Here is an 8285-nt window from a genome sequence, read left to right on the forward strand (position 1 = left end):
TTGAGCCTCAGGATCTTGGGGGCATTTTCTTATAGATTACTTAGGAGCCGGAAATGGTAGCAGTGGGAAACTCATGATGTCAAGCAGGTATCCAGATGTCTCCACCAACGTGGCTTCCTGGGGGCCTCCAGGGAAAAGATTATCTTCTGTGACCCCTATAGGGTTAAACAGGTTGTCTCCTCTACCTGCTTAAAAGAAAGAGGGCAAACTCAAAGCAGAGGATTAGGAAATGTGGGGTGTTAGAACATGTGTCTCAGAAACATGTCTCTAGGGCTATGGGAATCACAGGTAAGTAGCTCTCCTATTGCTTTGTCAATCATAGTTTCCTTGACTTCACAGCTTTTTCCAAAAGAAGTTGCTAATTAGAATTGCTAGTATAAGGGTTGGCGAGGGTCTTGAGTCTTGTTCCACTTCTCACCAAATTCTACCACATTGACAATTTAAAGGGGCCACCGCCATATTTCAGAGTCACTAAGTTCCCAAACCTCTTTGACAACTGAGGTCCCAACTTTCTCAACATCATGTTGTTGACCAAGAAAGAATTTACTAACAACTTAAGCAAACAGGCATTTATTTGGGCAATTAGAAGTGTAATTCAAGAGACACAGATTCAAATAGAAACCTGACTCATGTTCTGAGGAAGACAGAGAAGGCATAGTGGTAAAGGTGAAAGGCCATGAAAGCAGCTCTCATTTAGGTCCTCCATGCAAAACAGGGATTGAAACTAGGTTAATAGGGATTGGTTGGGTTAGTTGTGCAAACGAGGGATTGAAACTTGTTAAACTGCATTAACTCCTATCCAAGTGAAGAAGTGAGGAAGAAGTTAAGTCCAGGCTGAGCTTGTAGCTGGCAAGAAGTTCATGGCTCCTCTGATGAGGATTTGCATAAATTCCTCCTCCCTTATGGCCTCCTGACCCTATTTTCAAAGAGACTCTTTTAGCTAGGCTTCTTTGTTTCCACAATGTTTACATGATGACTTGAGGTGTCCACCAAAAAGCTTAGGAAACTCTGCTCTAGGATTTGAGGGCCTGAGAGACCCAGTGCATTCACTTCCCAATCTTTACAATTTTGAATCCTCCATCAATGGTACTGTTGCCAGCAGATACAGCTGCTGTGATAGGAGTCTGGATATCCCATTTCTTTAGCCTCTTCTTCAAAAGCCTTTAGCATTTCCTAGAGAGAGAAGAGAAGGGAGTTTTGGTGGCTATCTTTATTGTCTATTTTCTATAGTTAGTGTCTCTTGGGCTACTTTCTGTTTCACAGCAATTCCCTCTTTCTGGAAATAGCCCCTAAAATGCAGGGATAGGTTATGGCGAGGTATAACTTATAACAAAGAGAAACAGACTCTAAGACCCTTGAACCTGAGTTACATTCTGGAGAGAAAGCCCAGGAGCTCCTGGGAGAAGGTTTAGGAACTGCCATACCTGCTGTGACTTCACCTTCCCTTTTAAAGCTCTTGCCTCCCAGTTTTGCATGACTGAAAATTCTTCTTCCTATCTTTTGTATGCCTGACTCCATTTAATTCTTCACACCTCAAAGGTAATGTCATTTCCTCTGAGAAGACTCCTCTGACCACTCTATTTCTTTTTCTTTTTTTAATTAATTTATTTATTTTTAATAAATTAATTTTTATTGGTGTTCAATTTACCAACATACAGAATAACACCCAGTGCTCATCCCATCAAGTGTCCCCATCAGTGCCCGGCACCCATTCACCCCCACCCCCCCGCCCTCCTCCCCACCCACCACCCCTAGTTCGTTTCCCAGAGTTAGGAGTCTTTACGTTCTGTCTCCCTTTCTGATATTTCCCACACAATTCTTCTCCCTTCCCTTATATTACCTTTCACTATAATTTATATTCCCCAAATGAATGAGAACATACACTGTTTGTCCTTCTCGATTGACTTACTTCACTCAGCATAATACCCTCCAGTTCCATCCACGTTGAAGCAAATGGTGGGTATTTGTCGTTTCTAATGGCTGAGTAATATTCCATTGTATACATAAACCACATCTTCTTTATCCATTCATCTTTCGATGAACACCGAATCTCCTTTCACAGTTTGGCTATCGTGGCCATTGCTGCTATAAACATCAGGGTGCAGGTGTCCCGGCGTTTCCTTGCATCTGAATCTTTGGGGTAAATCCCCAACAGTGCAATTGCTGGGTCATAGGGCAGGTCTATTTTTAACTCTTTGAGGAACCTCCACACAGTTTTCAAGAGTGGCTGCACCAGTTCACATTCCCACCAACAGTGTAAGAGGGTTCCCTTTTCTCTGCATCCTCTCCAACATTTGTGGTTTCCTGCCTTGTTAATTTTCCCCATTCTCACTGGTGTGTGGTGGTATCTCATTGTGGTTTTGATTTGTATTTCCCTGATGGCAAGTGATGCAGAGCATTTTCTCATGTGCATGTTGGCCATGTCTCCCTCTGTGAGATTTCTGTTCATGTCTTTTGCCCATTTCATGATTGGATTGTTTGTTTCTTGGGTGGTGAGTTTAATAAGTTCTTTATAGATCTTGGAAACTAGCCCTTTATCTGATAAGTCATTTGCAAACATGCTCCCATTCTGTAGGTTGTCTTTTAGTTTTGTTGACTGTATCCTTTGCTGTGCAAAAGCTTCTTATCTTGATGAAGTCCCAATAGTTCATTTTTGCTTTTGTTTCTTTTGCCTTCATGGATGTATCTTGCAAGAAGTTACTGTGGCCGAGTTCAAAAAGGGTGTTGCCTGCGTTCTCCTCTAGGATTTTGATGGAATCTTGTCTCACATTTAGATCTTTCATCCATTTTGAGTTTATCTTTGTGTATGGTGAAAGAGAGTGGTCTAGTTTCATTCTTCTGCATGTGGATGTCCAATTTTCCCAGCACCATTTATTGAAGAGACTGTCTTTCTTCCAATGGATAGTCTTCCCTCCTTTATCGAATATTAGTTGACCATAAAGTTCAGGGTCCACTTCTGGGTTCTCTATTCTGTTCCATTGATCTATGTGTCTGTTTTTGTGCCAGTACCACACTGTCTTGATGACCACAGCTTTGTACTACAACCTGAAATCTGGCATTGTGATGCTCCCAGATATGGTTTTATTTTTTAAAATTCCCCTGGCTATTCGGGGTCTTTTCTGACTCCACACAATTCTTAAAATAATTTGTTCTAACTCTCTGAAGAAAGTCCATGGTATTTTGATCGGGATTGCATTAAATGTGTAAATTGCCCTGGGTAACATTGACGTTTTCACAATATTAATTCTGCCGATCCATGAGCATGGAATATTTTTCCATCTCTTTGTGTCTTCCTCAATTTCTTTCAGAAGTGTTCTATAGTTTTTAGGGTATAGATCCTTTACCTCTTTGGTTAGGTTTATTCCTAGGTATCTTATGCTTTTGGGTGCAATTGTAAATGGGATTGACTCCTAATTTCTCTTTCTTCAGTCTCATTGTTAGTGTATAGAAATGCCACTGACTTCTGGGCATTGATTTTGTATCCTGCCACGCTACCGAATTGCTGTATGAGTTCTAGCAATCTTGGGGTGGAGACTTTTGGGTTTTCTATGTAGAGTATCATGTCATCGGCGAAGAGGGAGAGTTTGACTTCTTCTTTGCCAATTTGAATGCCTTTAATGTCTTTTTGTCATCTGATTGCTGAGGCTAGGACTTCCAGTACTATGTTGAACAGCAGTGGTGAGAGTGGACATCCCTGTCTTGTTCCTGATCTTAGGGGAAAGGCTCCCAGTGCTTCCCCATTGAGAATGATATTTGCTGTGGGCTTTTCATAGATGGCTTTTAAGATGTCGAGGAATGTTCCCTCTATCCCTACACTCTGAAGAGTTTTGATCAGGAATGGATGCTGTATTTTGTCAAATGCTTTCTCTGCATCCAATGAGAGGATCATATGGTTCTTGGTTTTTCTCTTGCTGATATGATGAATCACATTGATTGTTTTACAACTTTGAACCAGCCTTGTGTCCCGGGGATAAATCCTACTTGGTCTTGGTGAATAATTTTCTTAATGTACTGTTGGATCCTATTGGCTAGTATCTTGTTGAGAATTTTTGCATCCATGTTCATCAGGGATATTGGTCTGTAATTCTCCTCTTTGGTGGGGTCTTTGTCTTGTTTTGGAATTAAGGTGATGCTGGCCTCATAGAAAGAATTTGGAAGTACTCCATCTCTTTCTATCTTTCCAAACAGCTTTAGTAGAATAGGTATGATTTCTTCTTTAAACGTTTGATAGTATTCCCCTGGGAAGCCATCTGGCCCTGGACTCTTGTGTCTTGGGAGGTTTTGGATGACTGCTTCAATTTTCTCCCTGATTATTGGCCTGTTCAGGTTCTGTTTCTTCCTGTTCCAGTTTTGGTAGTTTGTGGTTTTCCAGGAATGCGTCCATTTCTTCTAGATTGCCTAATTTATTGGCGTATAGCTGTTCATAATATGTTTTTAAAATCATTTGTATCTCCTTGGTGTTGGTAGTGATCTCTCCTTTCTCATTCATGATTTCAATATTTGAGTCTTCTCTCTCTTCTTTATAATAAGGCTGGCTAATGGTTTATCTATCTTATTAATTATTTCAAAGAACCAACTCTTGGTTTTGTTGATCTGTTCCACAGTTCTTCTGGTCTCGTTTTCGTTGAGTTCTGCTCGAATCTTTATTAACTCTCTTCTTCTGCTGGGTGTAGGGTCCATCTGCTGTTTTTTTCCTAGCTCCTTTATGTGTAAGGTTAGCTTTTGTATTTGAGTTCTTTCCAGTTTTTGAATGGATGCTTGTATTGCGATGTATTTCCCCCTTAGGACTGCTTTTCCTGCATCCCAAAGATTTTGAACGGTTGTATCTTCATTCTCATTAGTTTCCATGAATCTTTTTAATTCTTCCTTAATTTCCTGGTTGACCCTTTCATCTTTTAGCAGGATGGTCCTTAACCTCCACGTGTTTGAAGTCCTTCCAAACTTCTTGTTGTGATTTATTTCTAATTTCAGGGCATTATGGTCTGAGAATATGCATGGGACGATCCCAATCTTTTGGTATCGGTTCAGACCCGATTTGTGACCCAATATGTGGTCTATTCTGGAGAAAGTTCCATGTGTGCTTGAGAAGAATGTGTATTCAGTTGAGTTTGGATGTAAAGTTCTGTAGATATCTGTGAAATCCATCTGGTCCAGTGTATCATTTAAAGCTCTCGTTTCTTTGGAGATGTTGTGCTTAGAAGACCTATCGAGTATAGAAAGAGCTAGATTGAAGTCACCAAGTATAAGTGTATTATTATCTAAGTATTTCTTCACTTGGTTATTAATTGGTTTAAATATTTGGCAGCTCCCACATTTGGGGCATATATATTGAGGATTGTTAAGTCTTCTTGTTGGATAGATCCTTTAAGTATGAGATAGTGTCCCTCTTCATCTCTCGCTACAGTCTTCGGTGTAAATTTTAGTTTATCTGATATAAGAATGGCTACCCCTGCTTTCTTTTGAGGACCATTCGAATGGTAAATGGTTCTCCAACCTTTTATTTTCAGGCTGTAGGTGTCCTTCTGTCTAAAATGAGTCTCTTGTAGACAGCAAATAGATGGGTCCTGCTTTTTTATCCAATCTGCAACACCGAGCCTTTTGATGGGGTCATTAAGCCCGTTCATGTTCAGAGTTACTGTTGAGAGATAATGAGTTTAGTGTCATCATGATATCTATTCAGTCCTTGTTTTTGTGGATTGTTCCACAGAACTTCTTCTTAAAGGGGAATTTTAAGAGTCCTCCTTACAATTTCTTGCAGAGCTGGTTTGGAGGTCACATATTCTTTCAGTTCCTGCCTGTCTTGGAAGCTCTTTATCTCTCCTTCCATTTTGAATGAGAGCCTTGCTGGATAAAGTATTCTTGGTTGCATGTTCTTCTCATTTAGGACCCTGAATATATCCTGCCAGCCCTTTCTGGCCTGCCAGGTCTCTGTGGAGAGGTCTGCTGTTACCCTAATACTCCTCCCCATAAAAGTCAGGGATTTCTTGTCTCTTGCTGCTTTAAGGATCTTCTCTTTATCTTTGGAATTTGCAATCTTTGCTATTAGATGTCGAGGTGTTGAACGGTTTTTATTGATTTTAGGGGGGGATCTCTCTATTTCCTGGATCTGAATGCCTGTTTCCCTCCCCAGATTAGGAAAGTTTTCAGCCAAGATTTGTTCAAATACATATTCTGGCCCTCTGTCCCTTTCGGCCCCCTTGGGAACACCAATTAAACCTAGGTTTTTCTTTCTCAGGCTGTCGTTTATTTCCCTTAATCTAACCTCATGGTCTTTTAATTGTTTGTCTCTTTTTTCCTCAGTTTCCCTCTTTGCCATCAACTTGTCTTCTATGTCACTCACTCGTTCTTCCACCTCATTAGCCCTCGTCGTTAGGACTTCTAGTTTGGATTGCATCTCATTCAATTGATTTTTAATTTCTGCCTGATTGGATCTAAATTCTGCAGTCATGAAGTCTCTTGAGTCCTTTATGCTTTTTTCTAGAGCCACCAGTAGCTGTATGATAGTGCTTCTGAATTGGCTTTCTGACATTGAATTGTAATCCAGATTTTGTAACTGTGTGGGAGAGAGGACTGTTTCTGATTCTTTCTTTTGAGGTGAGGTTTTCCTTCTAGTCATTTTGCTCAGTGCAGAATGGCCGAAAACAAGTTGTATTGGGAAAAGTAGAAAAAGAGAAAGAAGGAAAGAAAAGAGAAAAAGAAAAAAGAAAAAAGGAAGAAAAAAGAAGAAAAAGAATGAAAGGGAAAAAAGGGTGGGGGAAGCAACAAAGATACAAATGCAATGAAACGCCGGGACACCTGCACCCCGATGTTTATAGCAGCAATGGCCACGATAGCCAAACTGTGGAAGGAGCCTCGGTGTCCAACGAAAGATGAATGGATAAAGAAGATGTGGTTTATGTATACAATGGAATATTACTCAGCTATTAGAAATGACAAATACCCACCATTTGCTTCAACGTGGATGGAACTGGAGGGTATTATGCTGAGTGAAGTAAGTCAGTCGGAGAAGGACAAACATTATATGTTCTCATTCATTTGGGGAATATAAATAATAGTGAAAGGGAATATAAGGGAAGGGAGAAGAAATGTGTGGGAAATATCAGAAAGGGAGACAGAACATAAAGACTGCTAACTCTGGGAAACGAACTAGGGGTGGTGGAAGGGGAGGAGGGCGGGGGGTGGGAGTGAATGGGTGACGGGCACTGGGGGTTATTCTGTATGTTAGTAAATTGAACACCAATAAAAAATAAATTAAAAAAAGAAAACCACGGGGGAGTATCTTCTGATTCTGTATACTTTAAGACCCTTGACTTCCCCCTGGAACTTGTCTGTCTAGCTGGTCTTCTGGGGGAGGGGCCTGTTGTGCTGATTTTCAGGTGTTAGCACTTGGGGGAGCTGCTCTGCCCCCAGCCTGGTGCAGGGCTCAGTGGGGGTTGTTTACCCCATTAGGCCCCAGGAGGAACAACCACGGTTGCGGCGGCCAGCTCTGTAAACCTGGATTCAGCCCCCACAGGAACTCTGAAGCACTCCATCTGCAGGGCCTGGAGGCTCCGGGGGGCGGGGCCGCTGCTCTGCTCAGCTTGGGGCAGGAGAGTCCTTGCTATCCTGGGCCCTCCAGGCCTCTGCCTTTCCCAGGGGGAGGCCGAATCCCGGGCTGTGTCCGGCGCCCTGTGCTCCCTGCCCTGCGCTGTTGGATTTGCGCTCCCGGCCGCGCAGCCCCCTCCGCGGAGCCACCGCCTGAGCCCCTCTAAGCTGCTCCCGGGTCCCGCCGTGCGCGCTGCAGGCTTTTAGGGAGCTCAGCCGTGGGGTATGGCACACTCTCCTGGGCACACAGGTGACTGTTAGTGTCCCAGGGAGCCTGAGGGCATCCCCGCCCTCCTGGGTCGTGCTCTAACTCCCTGCGAGGCCTTTCCGCCGGGAAGGTTGGTGCAGCTCCTGCTTCTCCAGGTCGGGGCTCTCCTGTCCTGGGGACACTCGCCCCGGCCTCAGCCCGGCTCCTCGCGGGGCCCCTCCCCCTTGGAGGCCTTTTGTTTCTTCATTTCTTTTTTCCCCCCGTCTTCCTACCTTGATAGAAGCGCGAACTCTTCTCACTGTAGCGTTCCAGCTGGTCTCTCTTTAAATCTCAGGCCGAATTCGTAGATTTTCAGGATGATTTGAAGGTTATCTAGGTAATTTGGTGGAGACAGGTGATTTGGGGACCCTACTCTTCAGCCATCTTGCCCCTCCTCCCTCTATTTCTTTTTCTTTTTAAAAATTTTTAAAATTTGTCCATCTCCAACTGATTT

Source organism: Canis aureus, chromosome 8 (genome assembly GCF_053574225.1).
Source record: "Canis aureus isolate CA01 chromosome 8, VMU_Caureus_v.1.0, whole genome shotgun sequence".
Classification (NCBI taxonomy): domain Eukaryota; kingdom Metazoa; phylum Chordata; class Mammalia; order Carnivora; family Canidae; genus Canis; species Canis aureus.